At 49.5% G+C, this 25,792-nt stretch overlaps 2 protein-coding genes across 3 annotated transcripts in view; one reads left to right on the plus strand and one right to left on the minus strand.

Annotated features, from left to right (window-relative positions):
* The window catches only part of LOC119387320 (epidermal growth factor receptor-like), a 254,545-nt gene that overhangs the window by 186,121 nt on the left and 42,632 nt on the right, over positions 1–25,792 (minus strand). The gene's annotated exons all lie outside the window — the stretch shown is intronic.
* LOC119387319 (beta-1,4-mannosyl-glycoprotein 4-beta-N-acetylglucosaminyltransferase) overlaps positions 12,695–25,792 on the plus strand; it is a 42,854-nt gene continuing 29,756 nt past the window's right edge. Inside the window, exon 1 of the mRNA XM_037654671.2 lies at positions 12,695–12,850. The gene's annotated coding sequence lies outside the window, so the exon portion shown is untranslated. The remainder of the gene's footprint in view (positions 12,851–25,792) is intronic.

Genomic DNA, 25,792 nt, shown 5'->3' on the forward strand with positions numbered 1-25,792 from the left:
GTGGGAACCCTATTGCTATCTCAGAGCCATGCCGGTGCTTGAAACTGCTATGCAAAAGGCCCTATACAGGCTTCATGTCGGGAAGGAACCACATTAACATATGTATGTAGTGAGGTAGAAGAGTAAAATAACAACCAGGCGTCACACAATGCGAATTGCGCAACGAGGGGGTTTGTTGAATTGTTCCACCCATTACAAAGGGACTCTGCCATAAGGCTTCATCGTACATCAGAGCCACAGCATCAACAAAGTGCGCATAATGCCTGACAGGTGTAAGCGGGTACCAGGGTTCTCCGCAGAATGACGAAAAATTGCATAGTAGCTGCTTCCCTACTTCACAAAATTATGAAGATTTATAGTGTAGTGGGTTCCTCGCAGGTTCACTTCTATTGGTTGCCAAGGAAGCCCATAAGGCTCCCATGATCCATTCCTCAGGGTCTGAATAAAGTTCATTCCTCTCTATCTTTCTTGCTCACGTTCGCGTATGTTATAAAGCGCGGTGGGAGAGTCAATAGCGTCCGGGCGTCACGCAATGCGAATTACGTAACTAGTGGGTCGTTAAAGCTTCCAACCCATTACAAAGGGCTGAGCCACAATTCTTCATCGTCATCAACCGTCGCATCAACAAAGTGCACATAATGCCTTACTGATGGTACCTCGCTTCTCTGCAGAATGACGAATAATGTCGTGGTGGGTGCTTCCCACTTCACAAAAATTATAATTTGTGGCGTAGTGGGTTTTGCTAGTGTACTTGTATTAGTAGCCACAAGAGAGCTTACAACGGGATCTTGAAACGCCGCTCTTCCAGCTTTCGTTGTGACTGTACTGCGCTTCCCGCGCAGGCCTGGCGTTTATTTATTTATTATTATTTATTATTTGTTTATTTATTTATTTTGTAGCGAAGCATTCCTACTCAGTAATGGGTCGTCCTGTCGAGCGCCTTCCAGTGGGTCGTTCTCTTCTCTGAGAGCACGCCCCTCGTGCAGAGAGTCGGCCCCGCTTTGACTGTCGCTGCCGTGCGCCGTCGCTGAGTGCCCGTTAATAAACGTCTTGACAATTTGTGAGAGAGTGCTGTGCCCTTTAACAACTGCGGTCCGCATTCGATGCCCTTGGAGCTTCGATCCCGTACCGTGCCTGCTACCATGACTCAAGACGCCGCCCAGCAAACGCCTCCTCTTGCAACCGACGCCATGTCCGGGTGTCCCCCGCATCCGTGACCCTCCTATCTTCACCGGCGCGGATGGCACCGACGTCGAGGACTGGCTCGCGATCTACGAGCGTGTGAGCGTCCCTAATAAATGGGACAGGCAGGCAAACTGAGCAACCTCGTTTCTACCTCGCGGGTGTGGCAAGTCTATGGTACAACACCACGCATCCGATTTCGCTACGTGGTCCGCTTTCAAGACCGCCATCATCGACGTCTTTGGCCGCCCTGCCGTTCGCAAGCTGCAAGCCGAACAGCGGTTACGTGAACGAGCCCAGCAGTCCGGCGAGTCTTTCACGAGCTACATTGAAGACGTGCTCGACTTGTGCAAGAAAGCCAACGCAACCATGTCTGAAGCCGACAAGATCCGGAACATCATGAAAGGCATCGACGACGATGCCTTCACCATGCTACTCGCCAAAAACCCTCGCACTGTGGCAGAGGTCATCACGCTGTGCCAAAGCTACGAGGAGCTACGCCGGCAGCGGCTGATGACGCGTCGACCTCCATCACGTGACGCCGATCTCGCTGGCTTGTCGGCCGTGTCGGACCACTCCGTCTTACTCGCCGAAATCAAGTCATTCGTCCGGGAGGAAATTGCCCGCCAGTTCTCCTTACTGGCCTTCTCTCACCCGCAGGATGTTGTACAGTCGTCGACCACACTGCTGCCTCCCCTACGCCGGGCTATTGAGCAGGAAATCGCGGAGGTTATGCCGGAATACCACAGCCCCCTCCTGCGTCTGCGCCGCTCAGTTACGCCCAAGTTGCAGCCAGGCCGCCCACAGCGCTCCCTGTGGTGCCCCCGCTACATACGCTGGAGCCGTCACCAGGCCTCAGGCCTTCGAAGCGAGTGTGCCGGCTGCGTACGCCGACATCATCCCTACACCCGACTGCAGCCCACCATGCAGACGTCATATCGGCAGCCGCCCCGTCCCTCGCGTCCTGCCACGTGGATGGGACCTAGCTCGACAAACCGATGGCGCACTGCCGACAACCGCCCGATCTGCTTTGCGTGCGGTTGCGCCGGCCACGTAGCCCGCTATTGCAACCGCGTGCAGCCGCCTCGAGTCGGATCAGCCGTCACCAACCAGTCCAGCCGCCCGTATTATGACCCGCTGCCGCCTATGTCACCGACGTCACGCCCAGGTCCATCTACTCGTCGTTCACCGTCCCACGACGCCGCTCACTGTCACCGATGCGGCCTCGTCCGGTCGCACGAGACCAGGAAAACTAGTCGTCGCAGTCCAAGAGGCAAGGGCTGCGACGCTATCGAACAGCCAAAGCCCTCAGCAAAGCCCATCAAACGTAGTAGAACGTGTTTGTAGATGGTGTGCGCACATCGGCCCTTGTAGATACTGGAGCTGCCGTTTCCGTTATGGACGCTAAATTTAGCCGACTACTACGAAAGGTGACGACGCCACTTCCGGCTCTCCCTCCGTACAGCACAGCGCTCACAGCATTCACCCGACAGCGGTGTGCACAGCCGTGTCGTGATTCAGGACGCTCTGTACGCCGTTGAATTCATCATAATTTCCTCATGCTCTCACGACGTCATCCTGGGATGGGATTTTCTCGCCCGTCACGCCGCCGTAATTCGTTGCGCACCAGCCGAAATAGAGCTCTCACCATTCTCAGATTTGACGCCGGCGGACAGTACACCGGCTGTGACCAAGGTACTCGTCAAAGACGACACCACACTTCCTGCAAACTCCTCACACGGCTGTGGTCAGTCTGCTGCACTGGACTCACCGACGCCGTTGCACTCCTCTCTCCATCTGACCGCGTCTTCACTAGAAAAGGCTTGTTGGTGCCATTTGCGACCGTGCAAGTCATTCAGGGCGACCCGACATTTTTGTTTACGAATCCATCCCCGTTACATTGTTAGGTTGGTGCGAGGGGAATGTCTCGGCGGGCTGAAGCCCTCGAAGACGCACAAGTTATGGACGCACCGGTGACACGCACTGCGCCAACTCCCATTCGCTCAGTGCTGTTTCCACATCTGATTCGTCACCCACTGATTATTTGGTTCCTCGATTGCTGAACACCTTACGTCGGTCGAGCGTTCCCAGCTTCTATGCCTGTTGGAAGAATTTCGTTCTTCGTTCGATGTAGCGCAAACTTCTCTCGGCCGCACGTCTGCTGTCACGCATCGCATCGACACTGGCGCCCAACCACCACGCGGCAACGTCCATATCGCGTGTCGCCAACAGAGCGTCGTGTAATTACCGAGCAAGTCGAAGACATGCTTCGCCGCGATGTTATTCGACCCTCAAACAGCCGTGGGCGTCTCCTGTCGTTCTCGTTGCGAAGAAGGACGGCTCTGTGCGGTTCTGTGTGGACTACCGACGACTCAATAAGATCACCCGTAAGGACGTCTATCCCCTACCTCGAATAGACGATGCCATTGACAGCCTGCAAGGAGCAGAGTTCTTTTCATCGCTCGATTTGCGCTCAGGGTACTGGCAAGTCCCCATGGCTGATGACGCTCGACCGAAGACAGCGTTGTCACACCCGACGGCTTGTACGAATTCAACGTCATGCCGTTTGGGCTGTGTAATGCGCCTGCGACCTTTGAGCGCATGATGGATACCGTTCTGCGCAACTGAAATGGCACACGTGCCTATGCTACCTCGACGACGTCGTCGTTTTCGCCCCGGACTTCTCAACACACCTTCAACGCCTGCGGCAGGTTTTGACGCGCTTGCGCGACGCCGGGCTACAACTGAATCTCAAGAAGTGCCGATTTGCAGCACGGCAGCTGACGATACTAGGATACGTGGTGTCCAAGGACGGCATCCTCCCAGATCCAGCCAAGCTTCGGGCCGTGACAGAGTTCCCCAAACCTACGTCCGTCAAAGAACTGCGCAGTTTCGTAGGACTATGCTCCTACTTTCGGCGCTTCATCCGAAACTTCGCGACTATCATATCACCGCTGACGAAGCTCCTTGGAAGTAACGGGCCCCTCAATTCGTGGTCGTCAGAGTGCGACGACGCTTTCGCAAAGCTCCGTCGTTTGTTGACGTCTCCTCCCATTCTACGCCACTACGACCCTACGGCCCCTACAGAGGTACACACGGACGCCAGCGGTGTTGGCCTCGGTGCTGTCCTTGCGCAGCGCAAACCTGGGTTCCCGGAATATGTTGTCGCATATGCAAGTCGTACGCTTACTAAAGCCGAGACCAACTACACCGTCACGGAGAAAGAATGCCTGGCAATCATTTGGGCCCTTACAAAGTTCCGACCTTATTTGTATGGTCGCCCGTTTGATGTCGTGACCGACCATCATGCACTATGCTGGTTGTCGTCATTGAAGGATCCCTCAGGCCGTCTTGCCCGTTGGGCACTTCGCCTGCAAGACTACGACATCCGCGTGCTGTACCGCAACGGACGTCAGCATGCTGACGCCGACGCCCTGTCGCGCTCTCCCTTGCCTGACGACAATGCCCACAACTCAGCGTCTCACTTTGTCGTTTCTTCCATCGATATTCACACCATCGCTACCGAGCAGCGCAAGGATCAATGGATTGCCTCACTGATAGACTTGCTGACTGATCCATCGGCCACACCATCCACTCGCTTGTTGCGTCGTCAAGCCCACCATTTCGCCGTTCGCGACGACCTGCTCCACCGACGCAATTACAACGGCGACGGTCGCCAGTGGCTACTAGTAATACCCGCAGTCTGCGTTATGACATATGCGAGTCGTTCCACTCTGATCCGCAGTGTGCACACCCTGGGGTATCGAAAACCTACCACCGCATTCGCCAACGTTACTTTTGGCGAGGGATGTACCGCTACGTGGAGAAGTTCGTTCGCTCCTGCATCGATTGTCAGCGTCGCAAAACTTCAACGCACCTGTCGCCAGAAGGTCTGCAACCTCTACCTTGCCCTGACCGACCGTTTGGGCGCGTTGGCATCGATTTATATGGGCCACTTCCCCTGACGTCCGCTGGTAACCGCTGGGCCATCGTCGCTGTAGACCACCTCACGCGATACGCTGAAACTGCTGCCCTCCCTGCGGCTACAGCGAGCGATGTGGCCTCCTTCCTGCTCCACCGATTCATGCTGCGTCACGGTCCACCCCAGGAGCTGCTCAGTGATCGAGGCCGTGTCTTCTTGTCGGAAGTCGTCGAAGCCATTCTCAACGAGTGCAACGTTGTTCACCGCAAAACTACTGCTTACCACCCGCAGACGAATGGCCTCACCGAACGCTTCAACCGCACGCTAGGCGACATGCTCTCGATGTACGTCGCCGCCGACCACACGAATTGGGATGCCATTCTACCCTTCGTCACATACGCCTACAATACCGCTCCTCAGAGCACTACTGGTTTCTCACCATTTTTCTTATTGTATGGCAGGCACCCGTCGCACACCATTGACACAATCCTTCCCTACAAGCCGGATCGATCTGAATGTGCGCCTATTTCTGCCACAGCCAGACTTGCTGAGGAGTGTCGCGAGCTCTCCAAGACCTTTACTACGAATAGCCAAGAGCGGCAGAAAAGTATTCGCGGTGACACCACCAGTTCTGCGGCCACGTTCCTTCCTGGAGCGCTCGTATGGCTCTCGGTCCCTACCACTGCACCTGGCCTCTCTTCCAAACTACTGCCCAAATATGAAGGCCCCTACCGTGTCGTCGAACGCACATCCCCGGTGAACTACCTCATCGAACCCACCGATCCATCTTTGGACATGCGCCGTCGAGGGCGCGACATTGTCAACTTGGCGCGCCTGAAGCCCTACCATGACCCGCTCATAGTGACGAGTTGCTAGGTCGCCAGGCGGCTCCCTTTTCGTAGCCGGGGAAATTGTAGCGAAGCATTCCTACTCAGTAATGGGTCGTCCTGTCGAGCGCCTTCCAGTGGGTCGTTCTCTTCTCTGAGAGCACGCCCCTCGTGCAGAGAGTCGGCCCCGCTTTGACTGTCGCTGCCGTGCGCCGTCGCTGAGTGCCCGTTAATAAACGTCTTGACAATTTATTTATTTATTTATTTATTTCATAAAAATTCTGCAGTGAGCTAGTTGGTTAGGCAGAGCAAAACTATAGCGCGAAGTAACGAAGGGACATGACAGTGTAGACAGAAAGCAAAGCACGACAGTGAGCGCGAGCTATAAACTGCTTTAATTTTTCAGAAAATTGGGGCAAAAATATAGCCTACTCGAACACATACTTCATTCATTCATTCATTCATTCATTCATTCATTCATTTAATTGGAGGTCTGCCTATTACATGAGAGAAAAAAAGTCACATGGCCCCTTATGAATTTCCCTAGAACGACTCGAAGGCGAAAGCCACCTTCTTTTTCTTCTCAGTCGATCGTGTTGATATCGCCCGAAAGCTTTCCGCAGCCAACGTGGTCTCGCACTGCCTCCGGGATCGGAGGAATCGGAAGCTTTCTGCACCTCACGTGGTTTTGCAGTGCCTCCGCGACTGGCCCACCTTTGACCAAGCGGCGATGTCATGTGGTGACGTCATCGTGTGACGTCACGTGATGTGAGATAATAGTGGCGTCATGATGACTTCACGTCCGCCGCGGTGGTGTAGCGGTTACGGTGCTCGGCTGCTGACTCTAAGTCGTGGGTTCGATCCCGGCTGCGGCGGTCGCATTTCAATGGAGGCGTAATGCAAGACGCCCGTGTGCTGTGCGATGTCGGTGCACGTTAAAGAACACCAGATGGTCAAAATTTCCGGAGCCCTCCACTACGGCGTCTCTGATAATCATATCGTGGTTTTGGACGTAAAACCCCAGATATTAATATTGTATATGATGACTTTGCAAATTTTGGCGACATGTGACCTTGTGATGACCACGTGATTTTTTTTGTATCCCTCGTGCTGACGCCGACGGTCACTCTTCGCGTTTGATGAGGCTTCGCCTTGATAGGGTACACGTAACTGCGACCACTGCCTGATACAGGACTACGACGCGGCGCTGGCGATCAACGAGGATTGGGGTCCTCGGGATCCCGACGAGCACTTGCGCTACCTCGCCTTCCTCAAGAGCCAGGGCACTGAAGCTGCGGCCGAGGGGCAGAGTGAGGACACGACGACGGACGCTCGCAGCCAGGGACAGTCATCCGGCGAAGAAGGACAAAGCGGCATCCAGGCTGCTGTGGTCGTCGCTCTCGAAGAGACTGTGAGTGTCACATGCTAACGGGCGAAGTATAGGAAGAGAGAATCGCTTTAGGGCCAGTCTGAAGCTGCGAAAAAAGTAAAGCACTACAGAAAGAGAGAAAGACATTCTGGGCTTTCTTTAGGATTCCAGGGAAAACAAGTTCTAGGATTCTACGCTTAAAGAAAAAAAAAATGGGGGGGGGGGGTCATTTTACTGTTTTCGGTAAGTCCTGACACATACATAACTCTCTTAATGATACACGTTAACTCCCTTTTGAAGATCATTATATTCCGTTTGGAGAGTCCTGCGAAGCGTAGGCTAACTCTCATAAAGAGAGATCACGTGTATCTTTAAAGAGAGTTATATGTGTGACAAGTCAGGCATCGCAAGCTTTCTACACCTTACCTGGTGTTGCATTGCCTCTGTGATCAGCCCCCGTTTTACCAAGCGACGCTGACATGTGATGACATCATAGTGACGTCGTGATTACGTCACGAATTTCGGCGAGCTATCACATCATGACGTCATGTGGTGACATCACCACGTGATGACTTTTGTCATCGCTCGTGTTGACGCGGGACGCCGGCGGTCAATTTTCGCGTTTGATGAGCTTCCGCCTTAAAACCTCGCAGCCACCGGAGATAATTGCTGTCTTGTCGGACTCACCGGCGATGCCCACGGCGCCTGGAGTTCCTTCGGAGGGCGGCGCGCAGCGCTCGCACAGCGACCGGAACGCAGGACTGACGCGTACGCTGGTCATCTCCGAGTCGGGTGTCACAGTCGTCACCAATCCGCTGTCGGACGGCGAGGAAATGCCACCCAAAGCCGCCAGCGTCTCCTAGGCGGCTTCTCTTTCTCTAGACCCGCGCTTGTATATTGCACGTTGCTTCGATTTCCGTTTTACGTAAAGGCATCCAATTTTGTTCAAAAATTATTTCGTCTCTTCTCGCTGTCTTTTTGTCCCCGACAATTGACGGACCCGTTTCTTGGCCATTAGATGGGCTTAGAGACGCTCGTAATTTTCCTCACTTTGGAAACAGATCTCCGCACCCTAGGGGATACAAACTGTTTGTTTGTTTGTTTGTTTGTTTGCTTGTTTGTTTGTTTGTTTGTTTGTTTGTTTGTTTGTTTGTTTGTTATACAAATTTTAGTAGCTGAATAGCGTACAAAATGTCCTGGTATTGCCTCCCCCCCCCCTCCACTTCTACTATCGTCAAACACAAAAGGTAAATTTTACAGAACAGTGCCTGAGGATGAAGCATTGCATGCGACACTGGGGAGATATGGACGTTAGCGAGGCTGAAGTCCCCTCTGGCACATACACAGCACTTCGACCAAACATAGGAGGAAAGGTGGGAAGTCCTCATTTATTCGACAACCGTCACATATATAGTGTGACCATTTGTACAGACACGGAAACATGGACAAGGAAGCACTGAGCAACACGACCGAAGCCGTACAAATCGGGCCGACCCAGCATGTGACTGTTGCGTCAGAGCACGCGGTTGGCTTTAGTTCTACTGTTCTGCGGGCTGAGATATACAGGACAGTAGAACACGTGCGCGTCGATTAAGAATTACCGTATAGAATAAACGTTTTCAGGCAATATGCCGATGCGAAAAGGCGCGATTAAAACGACATGCAGAACATAGGACACAGGGCGAAGTGCTACTGGCAACTGACATATTTTGTTCCTCGCGCTCATGACGTTGTTTATCGACTGACTTTGTCATGCGGGAAGGTTTACATTGGGCAAACCGGAAGGTGTCTTAATTACGTCTACGGGAGCACTGCAGTTCTTTGATTCAGTGCAACGCATCTGGCGTTGCACTGCAAGTAGTGCAAGGAGGGCAGTTGCAAGCCCCTTTTTCGGGAAAACAGCGGTAATGTAAAGCTACGAGGGTTCCACATAAATGGAGATGGTCGAGGCCTTCCATATAGGCCGGAAGGGGCCTAGTTGCGTAAGCCAACCTTCGCTTAATTGGCAGGAAGCTGAGGTGGCCTTTCTCGGACGTCGCGTACAGTGTTGGGCTGAGCGTAATTGTCTGGTCTTATCTTTTTCAGTCGACTCGATTGGTTTATCTGGAATAGCTGCGTTGTAAATGAATGTTTTCCTGAATAAAATACGTCAGTTCCTACTAGCGCGTCCTCCTGTGTCCTTCTATACTGTGTATCGTTTTAATCGCGCCTTTTCGCATAATAAATCAAAACCAACTCGCCCAACTTTTTATAGTGCAATACGCCGACTCGCGAAGGTCACACGCGGTTGGACCAACACTATAATAAAAATAAAACGTAGGTAATGGTGTCACGAATTCGCCTGCCAAGGCTGGCGGTGTGACGTAATGTTCTCTATTGTAGTTTTTCTTTTCTTCCTACATTGCGTATAGTACTGTGGACAAAGACGCAGTCCACTTAAGCGACTCTCTGCATCGTGGACGTGCAATAGATGTCTGTAACGCCCCACGCGGTTGGTATAATATCGCACTCGACTCTTCTCCAACTTGCTGGAATAAAGATAGCGAAAGATGTGACCCGGAGGACAGCGCGGACGAGGAAAAAGACGACGCTTTGAAGGAGAAAGGCGATTCTTTTTCGGCGTGAGAAAAAGAAAGAATAAAATAGCGTCTGTATATACTTCTTCGCGAGCCGCGCCTGTCACAGTCGGGTGCATCGCGTGCGGCCGCCGGGGCGGGCCGTATTTGGGCCAGCAGTCGGCGCGAGCCAATTCCCAGGCCCGGCCGTGTGCGCCGAGTGGCCGGCTTCAGTCTCTCGCCTCGCCTCGCCTCGCACTCCGCGCCGTGCAGTCTTTTCTCTGCGCGCGGCGCGCCTTGAATATTCTGGAAGACGACGCCGCTCACTCGACGACCGCCGCGTAGTATCCCGTCATCCTGCATGACCGCTCTGTGAGCACACTCGCAGCCAGCTGCCGCGCGTGACAGAATGAGATCAATGCCGACGCCCTCCTGAGAGGAACTGGTTGCACTGTCCGGTGTGTGTAGTACGCAAAACGCGTGTCTACTACTATACTATATATATATACACGTCGGTACGGTTGCGTGAAAATATGGCGAGGCACGCGTCAGTGGGGCGTAACTGGTGGCGACGGCGACGTCCAGTTCGATAAGTGTTCGATATGTGTCCAGACGTTAACAGTGCCGCAGCCCGCAAACTATAATCTGGTGTGCGATTGTAAAGCGTGGAAAGATAGCCTGGGGTCACCACAGGCACAGGGTAACCGATTTTTTTGGTAGGTTAATAACCTCGGGGAAAGCTTTTGAATGCTTCTCAAGGAGCGTGATAATTCAAGGCGCCCGTTGGCGGTAATGAAGCTTCACAATGCTTCTGTTTGTACGGCTACAGAAGCGCTCGAATGTTTTCACGGTTTCTTGAAAGAAGGAGATAACACGCCTAGTTTATAGATAGCATTAATAGACCATGCGATAGGGGTGATGTACCCGGCAGCTTTCGTGTGTAGTTTAATTACTGTTATACCGTTCAGGTTACGTAAAAATATGAAAGGCTCGCAAAGTTGGCACACTTCCTGAACCAAAACGGGCAACCGCTCCCGTTGAAGAAATCTGCACTGTTTTGATTGAGTACAGACAAGTTTATTGTGCGAAACTACTGCAAGCCGTAATGCTCACTCTCAAAATTAAAATACTCCCACGTGTTTAATTTGCCTTACTTCCTTAAAAGCTGTATGACTGTACTCTGCCGGCGAGGGACCTTATACCAAGAGTTAACAAGAACAATTCCCTCTGTTTTCTTCACGGCTAAAACTTCACGGCTAAAGCCGGACGTTCCACTTAGGACGTCGCACATTTGCCGCATAGACTGCGTCGAATTTGGCGGAATGTGATTAGCCAGTTTTTAATGAAGCAGTTTAACTCATTTGCTGCGAATGACCCTCAAACTCGTAGGAAATTTTCTTATTGTGCACGGAGAAGATGACGAACACCGGCTGAAGTTGCCCCGAGCGCACAAAGTGCTTCTCTGCTTTATAGTCTCCACGAGCGAGGCGCCCCGTATACTGTACAACTTTATTCGGGGTCGCGCGGTCCGCCGGTCTAACTTAAGTGGACAAGGATGGCAGCGGAAAAGATAGAAAGAAACGAGGCTGAGACTATCCGCATGCATATACCAGAAGCGGCGCAGTCGAGAATTCAGCTACCGAGACTCGGGCACACGTCCTCAAAACGAACAAACGTCGGACTGTTGTCGTGATGCCGGCCTCGCCGACAACAGGGGAGCGCCTTGTACACGGGAGGCTATACTGCTCTCGATGTATGTGGCGCAGCCGTCTGCGTGGACGATGGCCGGTAAACCAGGGATAATGGAGGGTCTGGTTCCTTCGTGGCAACGCGGTAATGTGTGGCATAACTCAGGCTGAGCTATAGCTTTCGAGGACACACGCACCTGCAGCAGAAAACAAAGCGCGCGTCACGAGATAAGGAGCGACGCAGGCTATGCGGCGAACCTGCGTCGGTCTTATCTTTCTGAGGAAATCTAGGGTATGCCCACTGAGGCGTGAATTCCAATGAGAGAGGCGTATCGAGAAAATGAGTTTTGATCGTGTATGTTGCTCGAGCCAACGCTGACCGGAGCTGAGATGAGAAGTCGTGTCGGTAGCTGCGTGTCGAAGCGCCTATGGAAGAAGTAAATTTATCTTCGTCGTCTATACTTTCTGTTCTCATATTTTCTCTTCTTTTTCTGCTTTTTATGTTTTTACAACCACAACTCCTGCTAATACTGTACTTATTCCCATTTAGTTTGTTTTTTTCTCCCTACTACTGCCTGGTCGTTTGCCTTTTTTCCGTATAGTGGGTTGAGCCGTTGAGCAGCACTCGCGCCTATATACTATGCAATTGCATCCCCTTAGTGCAATAACTGCGGCTACTCCAATACTAATATTGAGGTTGTTACTTACTTAACTAACTAACTAACTAACTAACTAACTAACTAACTAACTAACTAACTAACTAACTAACTAACTAACTAACTAACTAACTAACTAACCGACCTACCAACCGACCCAACTAACTTAGCAACTTTGTAACTAACCAACTGTGTTGTGTGGTCTTATCGGTGTCCTGTTTCTACGCTGTTTGAAAAACTATATGTACATACCAACAAACCCGCTTAACCAGCATTTTGAAGTTAACTAACTTACTAACCAATCAGGTGTAGCCTGCCACTTTTTTTTCTTCCGCTGCAGTTTCAGAAGTAGTAAACGTACGCATGAAGCACGAGGTCTCCGGCCGGATCCCGTGAGCGCGAAAATCGTCCAGTCGCGAGGGGGTGCCGCGATAGAGAGCGGGAGAGGAGGGTGCGTCGTCAACGGGCGTACTCGCGCGGCCCGCGGCAATGCGGCGGCGCCCAAACAACGGCGGCCGCCCGCCGGAGTCGGCTCGCAGAGAACGCGTTGTGCCGCCAAGAGAACGCGATGTCGCCGTGGCCCGTGGATAAACGTCGACGTCGTTCTCGTCGGGGATACCGCGCCGCCAGCAGCTCCTCCAACGGAATAAGGTGAGCAGTGGACTGCGACAGTATCTCTAGACAAAATTGAATTCATTAGACGTTGTAGAGATGGTGTAGCGTAAGACTTTCGATACCATACTTATTTGCGCTCATATAACGAACCTGCGGGAAAGCCACCACCGCTGGTGAGCAGTGATGGTGAGCAGTGGTGATATTCGCGCATGAACAGCTCATGTTCAAGGATTTCGAACATTGTTGTTTCCGTCATATCTTTAATTTAACCGCAGCACATCGTCGTATAACTCAGCGGGTAGCAGTTAAAAAACTACACAAACCAAAATACAACTTTAACAGAGCAGTGAAGTTACGGGTGCATATGTTATTAAATCGATCAGTCAATCAAATGCGTACGTTATTAGAAGGAAGTACTTTATTGAGGTTGCCAGCTGAAGCCGGTTGCAAACTGCCTATATATCTTTCGACATATATATTGATATGCTGAGTTATGACATTGTGTTGCAGACTTGCAATGAAGGTTAACAGATAGCGGAAGTGGCAATATCAGAAATCCATGGCAATGTTCCAGCCCCAATTCCGCTTCGTTTGCGCGCGTTGGTGAAACTGCGGCTGCAGATGGTATAAAATGTGCTTATTAAGGTTCTATATCATCTCTTCCTTTGTGGCTGTAATTTTCCCAAACTGCGCGCCAATTTATTTCCGTCAGTCTTTATCACGGATTTCGATGCTTACGACCTGCAGCTTATATGCCAGAGCGCTTTACCACCTCACGACCATTATCTTTGTTAAGAGAGGACGCGCTGACGACGTGTTCAAGCTCGTGCGGTATTTTCATTATTGTTGCTAGCGAATGCCTTTACCTCCTCTTCAAAATATGCCAACTGGAATGTGCGTAATTGTTAATTAACGACCACTGCTGGCGTCCATATTCACGCGGTCTCATGAGCAGCCGACCTGCAGGGCAGCACTGAAACGATAGTAATTACCAAGCTTACTTTTCCTTCCATAACGAGATGCCGTGCGATAGCTCTAACAAATTCTAAGTACAGGGCTGTGTCTACGAAACACATGTGTGATGTGCGAATAATCGAAATACTGAACACAATTTGACTAGCCCGTGTATATACAGAATGTGAGAAGGGCTAACCTGCACCACTAAGTTCGTGTATACAGTAAATTCAAGTTCTAAAGGTTCAAAATTGTGGTATGTTTCATTTTTCGTCGAATATATAATGAATAAGAACACTTACTGAAGCCGCGAGGAAGAAAGATCAATGCAAGCGCGAACTTGTTTGTGTGATTTTGTAAGGCGAGTCGCAGTTAATTGCTTCGCAGAGCGAACGCATGAAGCAGCTGCTGAATAACTTCGAGCCATCTGATTAAAATTCCTCGCTTTTGAGCAGCTTTTGAGCAGCTTATGAACTTCTTGTCTCAATTCAATTAAATCGGGGTGTTATTTCCTACTCTCACGATATTTACGCCTCCGCAAAACTATGTGCAGTGCTTAATTATTATGCGTCAGTGGACACAACGCTTGGAGAGCGTCTGTGGAGAGGTGCTACTCTCATGTTTCAATTGAACGGTGCATCAGATAACTTAAAGTGTCTTGTAGTTCAATTAGTTGCGAACGAGATTACATGTACATATTAAATAACGTAAATAAGCCATTATTATTATTTATCAAACTGTTTTCACGCAAACATATTGTTTCACATCGATGACAAGTGACAAAGTCGTTTGAGCGATGTATTCGTATTTGATTAGGAGATTTGTCTTTTCACTATTTGTACATCCTTAACGCAAGCTCTGCAATGAAGCTTCTTCATTTCGCCATGGTTTAAACTTGATGTCACTGCGGTACGATGGAAGAGCGCGCTCTGCAGGGATAACAACTGAAGACGCAGCACGACGAATTCAGCTTTCTGGAGCACATACATGGTAGCGAATAAATAATATCTATTACATGGTAGTGAATAAAGAGCTCCTTCTGATCTCTTAAAGTGTACCAACATGGCCGCCGTGGTAGCTTGGTGGATATGCTGTCACGTGGTTAAGCATGAGGACGCGGATTCAATTCTCGGCCCCGGCAGCCGCATATCGGTATAGGGTTGAATTGTAAGGACATTCGTATACATAGATCTACGTCCACATTAAAAAAAAAAGAACGTGGTGGTCAAAATTAACTCGGAGTCCCCATACAACGGCGTATACATCGTAATCATATCGTGGTTTTGGCGCATGAAATGCCAGCAGTTCCTTTAATGTTCATCAATTAACCTATTCGCTGATGACTGCGTTTTATACCGTGTTATTAACAGTGACTCCGACATAGATCTTCTTCAGGCTCCGGGTTCTTCACTGGACTAACACGTGGAACATGGAATTAAACACTAACAAATGCAAGCACATGTGCATTTCACGTCGCAATACAACACTGCCCTCTTATCATCTCAATAATACTAACCTGGAACCTGTGTCCTGTTACGAATATCTAGGCGTACTCATCTCTTCGGATCTTTCTTGGAAGATGCATGTAGATCACGTAACCAATAATGCTAATCGCACGCTGGGCATTATACGCCGCTGCTTTTCTCTTTCATCTAGCCTTGTAAAATTACTTCTTTAGAAATCATTAGTCCGTTCCAAACTAGAATATGCTGCATCTGTGTGGGACCCCAGTCAAGAAACGCTCATTTATCAGCTTGAATCTATCCAGAACCGGGCTGCTCGTTTCATTCTTTCTATCACCGCCCCTCCAGCGTCACTTCCATGAAAACAGTTCATCATTACCTCTGCTTTCAGAACGTAGCAAAAATATCTCGCCTCTGCGTGTTCCACAAGGTATGTTACGACAACCAGATCCTCAAGAATAAATTGATAGCCGCTTCTTCTTACGTATCTGCTCGCATCGACCATCGTCATAAAGTTGGCATTCCGACATGCCACCCCAACCATTTTTTACAATTCCTTCATCCCCCGTACGTCAGCAAGTTGGAATCACCTTCCCCGATCTGTCGTCGAGATTACTGATAACCCTAAGCTTAAGGCTGTTGTAACTGACCTGTTCTTGTCATAATGGTATTTTTGTAAGATTATAGTGTTTCCATTTTTGAGTAGCCCTCTTGTTTTCCTTTTTTTGTACATGCCTATATATTGACACATATTGCTGCAACGATGCATTCTTTGGTTCATAGGCACGTGCTTGTGCTTGAGTGTTATTTCGTTAGCGTTGATTCCTTATTGTATTAGACCCTGTTTTACTTCGCATTTCTAAATCATCTGTTTTTTGTTCTTTTACTGTGCGCTTTTTATTGTTGGTTTTCTTCATTGTATCTATGGAACCCCCAAGTTTTTTTTTTTTCTTTTTTACTATGTTGTATTAAAAATGTAACCCACTCCCCTCTGTAATGCCCTCGGGCCCTGAGGTTATTGAAATAAATAAATAAATAAATAAATAAATAAATAAATAAATAAATAAATAAATAAATAAATCTATACCGCCAAGTAGTGAATGTGAAACGAAGACGGAATGCGTCTGTGACAGGACAAAGAAGTGGGACGTCCAAGTTCGGATACTTGACAAGACTTATCGTCAAGTGCTATACGGGACTGAATCCATTAACTTGTGTCACATTGAATAATTACCCCGTCTAATTAATTCTAACAGTCTGACCAGTGCGCTATTTGACCACGCTTCGAAAACATTTTTTTTTTTTTTTGTAGTGTCACAGTACTACTACGATGATCTTAGAACTCTGGCATATTAAAAGCCCGAAGGTGTACCGCGCTGCGTTTACGGCTACCATTCACATTTGTTTGCGGAATGTAAATCAAGAATTAAAGGAACAAAAGCATCCATTCACGCTCCTTGATTGTTTTTTTTTAATTCTCTTCCATATTCTCAGAGTAATATAGCGGATAAATTTAACAGACACGCAGTCGCAGAGTAATGCCATCTTGGTATAGTATACGTTATTCGTGTGTCGGTATAACGTTAATAGTATGTGTTCATGAACACAAGCATTATTATCGGCTTGGGCGTGCACGTCCAAGCCGATACTATATGCTTGCGAAAGCTGGTCAGAGCTACAATCCTTTCCGCAGAATGCGTAAAAAGGTGCACGAAATCGCTATAGCCGTAGTACTCGGCAGCCGTGAAGGGTATTTTTAGCAGTGACGTAATACCGCACGGTAAGTACGGAAATACCGTACCGTCATTGTCGGCACGTAGGTTCCTTTGTCTACAAGATTTCTATTAGTCACTTTGATCATCTCATTAAGTTACCATATGCAATAAGCAACTCGAGCGGCCAAAAAGCTTTAATAGAAGCTGCGTACTGACCACGACGCCACGGCGTTTCCGTACTTACCGTACGGTATTACCGTCACCCTGAAGTCAAGTTTCCAGTCGCTTGGACGGTGACCTCTCTGTCCCTAAACTAATCACCGTCACTAAATTGTGTGTAAACTAAGACGGGTAGGCCATTTGCCGCAAACACATCGTTCCATTCTTTTCTCAGTCATGCATGACACGGCGACCGTGTTGGTCTCGTTTCTCCCCTTCATTCCCTTGCCTCAACACAGGGTAGCAAATCGGGAGCGCGCCTAGTTAGCCTCGCTCTCTTTTCTTGCTTCAATCTCTCTCTCTCTCAGCACATCTACAGCAACAGTAGATGCGCGCTTTCTACACAAACGTGGCAGTCGACACTCTTTCGTGAGGCTGGCAGCTACGATGATTGCGTTTTCTTTCTTGAAACGACACGGGCTGCCTCGAGGCATTATTCCCATACGGCCAGCCCCTGTAATTAAAAGTCCCCCACCGACTTCATTGTTCCACGCCGTCGCTTCGTTTTAATGCCAAGTAGTGATGTAGAATGCCAGGAGAACAAACACACAGGGAAAAAAAAGAACGAAGCGACACTGAAAATAGGAGCGTTGTGGTATGCTATCTGCGCATAACATCAGCGCGACTGTATACGTTTTAAACCAATGTCACTCTGTCGTCGTGTTCTCGAATGAAGCGATGTTTTGTATGTGGGACGCGCATGCTAAATGACGGAAGACCGTGGCTATATAGGCGCAGCAGTCCGTTATCATTTGTGTCATCGAGAACGACGCCATCATTCATGTGGATACGCTCGCAGGCGGGAAATTTTTTCTTTCACCGCGCTCAAACAAACGCGCCGCTCCGTGCGCGCGCCCTGATGCGGAACCAGCCCAGCGTTCTGTATTTCCTAATTGGCGATGCCGGTATGTGGATTTGTGTGCTGAGCTACTCTCTGGCCTGCTTAGTGGCTGAAGTTCCTTCTGTAAGAATAAAGTGCCCACGGTTTGCTGTTATCGGAGGCACGGGTCTAACGCGTCTGGAAAAACACTGATTATTCGTCCGCGCGTTTATATTTGCTATGTAGGATATATGCGCTGTTGTCCTTTCTTTACATCGCTTCAGCTATCTTCTCATCCAAAAGAACACGTTGTTGGGCTAGTCGGGCCATGTTACATAGTAGACAGTAGACTATAAAAATTATGGCCATTTAGAACTTTCCCGTTCTCTCGTTATTCGCACTAAAATGGCCGTAATTTTTTATGGCCAACTCTGTATAGTATCTTGTTATCCGGAGTGATGAAAACCCAATTAAACCAGCTGCGTATCACCGTCACTAGGCTATCTTATTTACAATGTAGGACGAAGTCTTCTCCTAATGATCTCCAACCCACCATGTCCTGCATTACCCGCTTCCAGTTTATGTTTGCAAATTTCTTAATTTTGTCGCTACATCTAAAAAGTTGCCGTCCACGGCCACGCTACAAGTAAATGAAAACAGACAAATAGTTGGAATAACAAGTAGCGCGGATGCCATTTCGCTAAATATACGTAGAACACCATCAAACAATCAATCGTGAAAACATTATGCCTCTTTTTTGGTCACTTTTTTCTTGGAAATATCACGCACGTTCATTCACATCAAAATCATTTTGTTCCTTCTGGCTCACTTTTGAGATTTAGAAACAAAGTCCACTCCAATTGTCATAAGGAATCTTTATTTATCTTTTTTTTTGTCTGAGAGTTTTGTCAAACGGGGAGAGACACCCGATTCATACTTCTTTCTTTTATTCTTTCCTTTTTTAAATGATTAGCTCAGTTTTCTTTCCCTGTTGTTAAATAAAACTTCGCATATTTCCCACGCTACCACAAACATACTATCATTCAGCTTAGAAAACCATGCCGCTTCTCGCATGCTGCATGTGCTTCGACATCGCCGCATTTAGCAACTAAGCGGTCACTCGCACCGCGTGCGTTCACTGCATCTGTGGTAACGCCGCTCCAGCTAATGAACCTCAAACGTCGTGACGGCGCTGGAACAGTCCGTTCGTCCTTGTAAGTGTACCGAGAGATCCCGGGCGTCCGCTCCCTTTAGTTTCGCAATAGAAAAAAAAGAAGAAACGAGGACCCCGTTGAATGGGCAGCGATGATCGTGTCTAGCGCGCTTAAGCTCGTGTGTGTGTGTAAACTGCACAACCCGGCCCAGAGAAAGACACGCCCTCGGCGTCGGCAATCGAACCGGGCAACCAGCTCAATGCATGCGGCGCCGATCGAGGGCGCGGTGCCACTCGGGCCAACGCGGACGCGCGCGCGCGGCATGCCAACGAACATGGGCGCGCTCAACCAATTCTTCGTGAGATCCACCGGTCACCACCCGCTCCGCGCCTGCATGCCTATATAGCGCGCGCTGTCGATAGAACAGAAAAAAAAAAATGGTGCCAACGTTCACGATAGTGTGTGAACGAAGAATCGCCTCGGTGTTGTATATCGCGCGTGCGCTGCTTGCACGCACACGAAGCTGCGTTTTCTACTCTTGTTCCAGATTGCATTCTCCTGCCGTGTATATCATACCTGTCCTCTTAATACCGTGCAACGTCATGGATGCTACTGCAGACGCCGGCTAATTAAGGACCATGAATTCAGGTTGACTCGAAGAGCCGTGCATGAGATGTACGGTATTGTGCATGCCGTTCTGCTTCTTTCGGTCTGTTAGCTCGCAGTTCTTTTCTTCGTGGTTATTAAAATATATATCCCAAGGTTGCAAGGCTATTCGTGCGCCAAGTTTTCACGCTATAGATCTCGGGGTTCGATTCGCGGCATCGCGCATTTCAATGAGGACGCATGCGATACAAAAGTAGTCATATACGGATGGCGACATATATGTCGCCATCCGTATACGACTTATATGATCTCGACGCTGTGTATGATCTATCCGTATATGACCTATCCGTATATGATCTATTCGCTGTGATCTCGATGCTATAGCGTCGAGATGACAGCTAACCTAAGATGCATGCCTCTTATTTGTTAAATGAAACAAACAACGCCTCTGGTTAATTATGTATACAATGTGAGGCGCTACGTCAGCGTAACTTAATGCTCAGGTATACTGTGGCTACTAAAAAGTATCACTTAGTGGAAACCAAATCGTTGGCTCTCTTTTGCGTGTACGCTGCGCTCATGCCTGTGGATATAGCGATGTTTTCCATGCGTGAAACTTCTTCCACATTGCGGCTATCCGCACGCAGGAACTTGTTCGTTTCTCGACGGTCCCTTATTGGTCGGTGCTTTGGATCCTTGCTTCTTATAGATCTTTTCACAGGAGTCTCCCTGGGCGCCGCCATAATCCTCTTTGGGCTGCGCTAAACAGGCGGGGCCCCCCAAAAATGCACTGCCGAGGCTGTGACCTCAGCCTTTGTACTACCGTCCGCAGCCCAACATGGCGGCGTTTTTTCGCCCCTGTGAAAAGGTCTATAGCTGTAGGGCGATGGAGAGCACGTAACGGTGTAGTTGGCACCAAAGTATTATGGACCATGTAAACGATGAATATAAAGCACTCTTGGTCGTCTATATGTACTACAATTCAGCGTTCCAGAATTATCTGTGATTCTGCAGTATACGTGTGTCCAGATAGGTTGTACCGATCCTTATTAGACTTTATGCATGAGTTCAACTTGTTTGTTTGCGTTTGACGTGCCTGCCGTGAAATATATTAGTCCTAAGGGTAGCCCTTGAAATTAAAAAAAAAGACTTCCGGTTTCATTTTCTCTTTTTCCTTCCTTTTCTTTCTTTCTGCGTTTTCGGACCCTCGTAAGCGTTTGACGCTGTGATAAGGTAAGTGTTATTATACGACTTTCTACGTATACGCGCACAGAATGATCTTATACGATAGTCTCGTGATAGAAGGGTCTTCAAACCTTCATTTTGTTAAAGATGCAGGATCTGCTGTAGCTTCGACAATGCTCCACGTTTTTAATGAGAGCGACCGGCCCAGAGGCAAGGAAGTCTCTGGCCAGCTATGCGCACTATAAGGCGTACGTATACTTGCGATTTCATTCCTTGTGCTCATTACACGCGCGCGCTGAAGAAACTCACGCACGCTCGCCGCGAGTCACGATTCATCTCCCCTGACAGTCAGGTCGTTTCCTTGAGTGCATTTCTGCGAGCCGGAAAAACAACCCAACGACGAGTGAGACCCTTTAGAGAGGCCCTCCCATCCCGTTACACGCACGCGTTGGAACACAACGCGAATCGAGAATTTATACACGCGCTGTCGGGGGCGACACGGCACGCACCATTATTCGCGCCCGCTATTTCGCTTTGTCTCTTCGCTTCCGGCCGACTATATATATATATATATATATATATATATATATATATATATATATATATATATATATATATATATATATATATATATATATATATATATATGTGTGTGTGTGGTGTGTGTGTGTGTGTGTGTGTGTGTGTGTGTGTGTGTGTGTGTGTGTGTGTGTGTGTGTGTGTGTGTGTGTGTGTGTGTGTGCGTGCGTGCGTGCGTGTGTGTGTGTGTGTGAGAGGCGCGAGACGGGGCGTGGACGGAGACGATATGTTGTTGTGTAGCCAACTATACAACGCACGACTTGACCTGCTTATACGAGGGCGGGCGTAGATGATCGGGTCTTCTCGAGGAAGGCGGAACCATACGAGTGACGCGGGGACCCCCTGCACGTTTATTAATTACTTTCGCAGCGTCTGTGAAGGTGCTTGTAAGGCGATCGTCAGCGCCGGTTTTTCTTTTTTCTTTTTTTTCCCTTGAGCTGAGAACCATGGTTTTCAAATGAGGGTTGCATCCGCGAAGGTGGGCAATGGGAAATTCCCATTGAACGTGTGAATTCATCGGCGTGAATTCGCACGTGGTTGGCCTGTATTGGCCACAGATGCATATTTCTTTAGGTTACCATACACACGTGACCAACGCGCGCCTGCGAGGAAATTCCGTTGCATAACCTGTTTTGCTACTTGGTGCGCGTTATCGTGGTCTCATTATTTCCCCTTCTTCTTACTTTGAAGCAAAGCCGTTGTACGAATGCGACTCTGCGCTGTCTATGCAGCCACTGCATAGAATACCAAAAGAGCATTGCACCGCAATCTGACTTCGCGTACCCCACCCTCCCCCCACAGAAACGCAAAAGTTCGTCAACACCAGCCGCGGCTTATGAGGAGGAAGAAACGTATATACGTTCAAGGTTGTAAAACAAGATCACTGTCAGCGAAAAAGCGCTTCCTTGACTTTCACGTGATGTGGCTTCTACAGAGGGCAACGTTCAGAAAGAGAGTAGTAGCATGTGCACGCATGCGTTCCCACGTTTCCTGTCACGTTCTCAGGACCGCGACGCCGTAAATATAGTATGCGCCGTTCCGAGACAACGCTAAGCCGGTTCTACGGACTCGTAACTCTAGCGGATTAAAAGCCTTCTTTGCCTTCTTCACCTATAGACAGGTCTCTGCGGCAGCCTCTACACTTGTAGCACTCCTGAAATTGAAAAAGAACGGCGATTTGGGCGAGTTGGTTGAAGTACATGTTCCAACAGTTTGCAGCGCAAGCACGTAAAGTGCTTGTGCTGAACGGAAGGCAAAGGGAGACCAGCGCTCGTGTGCGTCCCTCACTTTGCCTTGCGTTTTTCACCGTGTCGCCTTTCCTTGAGCACTTGCGTGCTTGCGCTGCAAACTCTTGGAACATGCACTGCTGCAAGTGTGCACGCGATTCCCCCCTCTCTCTCTGTTTCATCCATTCTATCTCATTTGTAACCCGTTCATCCCTTCCCCGTATGCAGTGTAGCAAATCTGTCCTGCATCTGGTAGTAGTAGTGAAGGCTTTATCTTGAGTAGACTTGAAGAGGTGGAGGCTCCCTAAGGGTTATCCTCCCCGTCTTTCCTTGCTTCTCTCTCTCCCTCTCTCTGTCCTCTCTCTCCCTCTCTCTATGTGCGCCGTGTGTCTGTGTCCTCTTGCGCAGAAGTACACGAGTGAAACTTTCTCGCTGTGTACGGCGCACGACGGAAGCGTCACTCTCGTCGACCTCTTACGGCTGGCCTCAATTGTATATCTCTCTGTACGGCAGCGCTACGTCGGGCCAAAATTTCTCCCGTAAGATAACGAAGGAAAACGAAATGACAGGCACGCGCGCGCGCGCGTTCCCAGGCCTCCCACTGACCTCCCGATCCAGCCGCGAGAACCCTGCAACGGCGAAAGTCAGCCATGAAATCTCAAGTGAAAAAAGAATAAAATAAAGAAACTAAAGGAAAAGGGCTTTAACCGACACCCTTTTGAGCAGCCACCTAGCGAGTGGAGTAGATGGCGATCTAAAAGCTGCTTCAGGCAACGGGCCTACACCACAGAGCTGGGCTACGCGGGACGTCTTCTCTTCTCCGAAGTACTCAATAGCCGTGCGTGCCCAATCCAGAGTCAAACGCCGTGGGATGCTATAGAGTGTATACCTACTATAACGGTGGGGCCCTCCTCGAGAAGCCCAGCGAGCGAGCGAGCGAGCGTCTATCTGCCTACCTACCTGAACCGTTCGGAGGACCGTTTCTTCGGGGAGGCCGCATATAACAAGCGGGTCACAGAGAGAACGGCCCGCTCTGTAAAAAGAAAATGAGAAAGAAAGAGTGCGGCACCCGAGTCGGCCGCAACGTGCGGAACACACTGACCTCGGCGACCTTGGTTTAGCGCTCGATCGAGCGCTCGAGGGAACGCCGAAGCACGATGATGGAGCCTGCGCGGAACGAAGTTATATCGTTGTGCAGCCCACGCGCGGGGGATATGAGAATTTCATTCCTTCAAGAGGAAGATAGAATGAGCATTCTCTGCGTGCTGATCGGATTATATAGTATAACTGCGCGCGTGTCCGTGGATTTATGAAGCGTAAGTGTCCCGCACAGAGGCTATCATTTCGGACGATGCAGCCCGACTCGAGCGGGCAATTGACCCTCGATCATATACCGAAGATGAGGCCCGCGCAAGAACGTTTTTTTTTCCTTATAATTCGTCATCCGGAGCTTATTATCTCCGCTTGCGGCCGTAATTAGGATATGATCGATCGAACTCTTGTTGGGACACTTTCCCGGACAGCATGCCAGATACTTGCAATACTTTCTAAATAATGAAGGTATATCTCCTGGGCAGTTTCGCGAAAGGGAAAAGAAACTTGGCGATCTGCTTCGCGCTTCCGATATTGGTCTCCTTTCTGTGGCTGACCTCTCGCACGCATTTCCTCTACCTTATACCGTGCTTAAACGCGGAGAACGGAATGCGGAAGTGGTCGCTATACGCTATATATACACTGGTGCTATTCAATCCGTCCGTGTTTCGTGGCATAGTCCACGTGTATGCAAAACTTACGCAGTATATCATAGCGTAAGCGGACGGCTTTTACAGCAATATAATTTACAACAGTACTGCTGTCATTTTCTCCTCTATGGCCCAGCTGTGTCCGTCCATGTACCGTGCCAAAAAACCCAAGAATAAACTAAGACTTTTAAGTATAGACCTTTGCAATGGAAGGGTCTCAGAAACTTCCGTTGTCCGCACAGGTCGCGCGCTTTCGTGTCCCAACAGCTCACGAGGCATGCGTTCTGAAGACTGTCTGTAAACAGTGCACTCGTGGGGCCGATGTGTACAATAGTATATCTGAAGAGGACGCCGTGTGTCGATTAAGGAAAACTTCATTTCCCCAGAAGCACAGTCGCCATCGCGATGTCAACCATTTCACTGTCGGCCACAACTATAATTTGAGCGTTCCTTTGGATGGCTTTCGTATTTCATTAATAGGTACGCTAAGTTACGGCACCTTCATTTTTCTTCGGAAGCTCGAGGAAAAACACACCGGTGTACTCTTCAGACCGCGCGTGTCTTTTCATTTCACTCTGCAGCTCGCGCCGTCTCGTGCGTGCCAGTGTTTAAACGGCACACATTTCGCGTTGGCGATATAGAGTTTTAGTTGGGTGTCCGCAGAGCTTCTGAGCACTCCTAACTACAACTGTAATCGCTCCTTCCAAACGCGGCGCGAGCGATTCAACGCCGTCACCGCAGAAGACGCTGCCCCCGTCGTAGACGACGGTCGCGCAGTCGGGCGCCACCGTCGTCGCGAGACTTCGCTCGGGTCAAGTTCATCCGTGCGCCAAGCACCGAGGAGGACGGGACCTCGCTCTGTGTCAGCGGCTCTTGCTTTTATTCCTGCTCCGGGCTCAAACCGGCTCCTGTGCGGTTGAACGCGTGCCCCCTTGAGCAAAGAGAACGAGGCGAAGAACCGAGAAAGACGCGTATAAAAACAACGAGAAAGAAAGAAGCGAGAAGAGACGGTGCTACCGGAAACACGATTACGTGGACGAGACGGCGACGACGACACAGCCTTGGTACGTGTCACAGCGGCCGGGGAAAGGGAGAAGACGTGCGATCGCTGAAGACCCGCCGAGTCCTAGGCTCCTGCTGCTTCCTTGTTTAGATTTGGGGTCGACAAACTCTGGAGAACGAGCACAAACCACGATATCTCGTCTCCGTGTGTACAAGGGGTGATGGCCGTTCTGAACAGTTTCCCCGAATTTAAGAGAGCCGTATAAAAATAAGAGAAGAGGACGCGTATACGGTGCAAACTATAGGCTATATA

Source organism: Rhipicephalus sanguineus, chromosome 3 (assembly GCF_013339695.2).
Source record: "Rhipicephalus sanguineus isolate Rsan-2018 chromosome 3, BIME_Rsan_1.4, whole genome shotgun sequence".
Classification (NCBI taxonomy): Eukaryota; Metazoa; Arthropoda; class Arachnida; order Ixodida; family Ixodidae; genus Rhipicephalus; species Rhipicephalus sanguineus.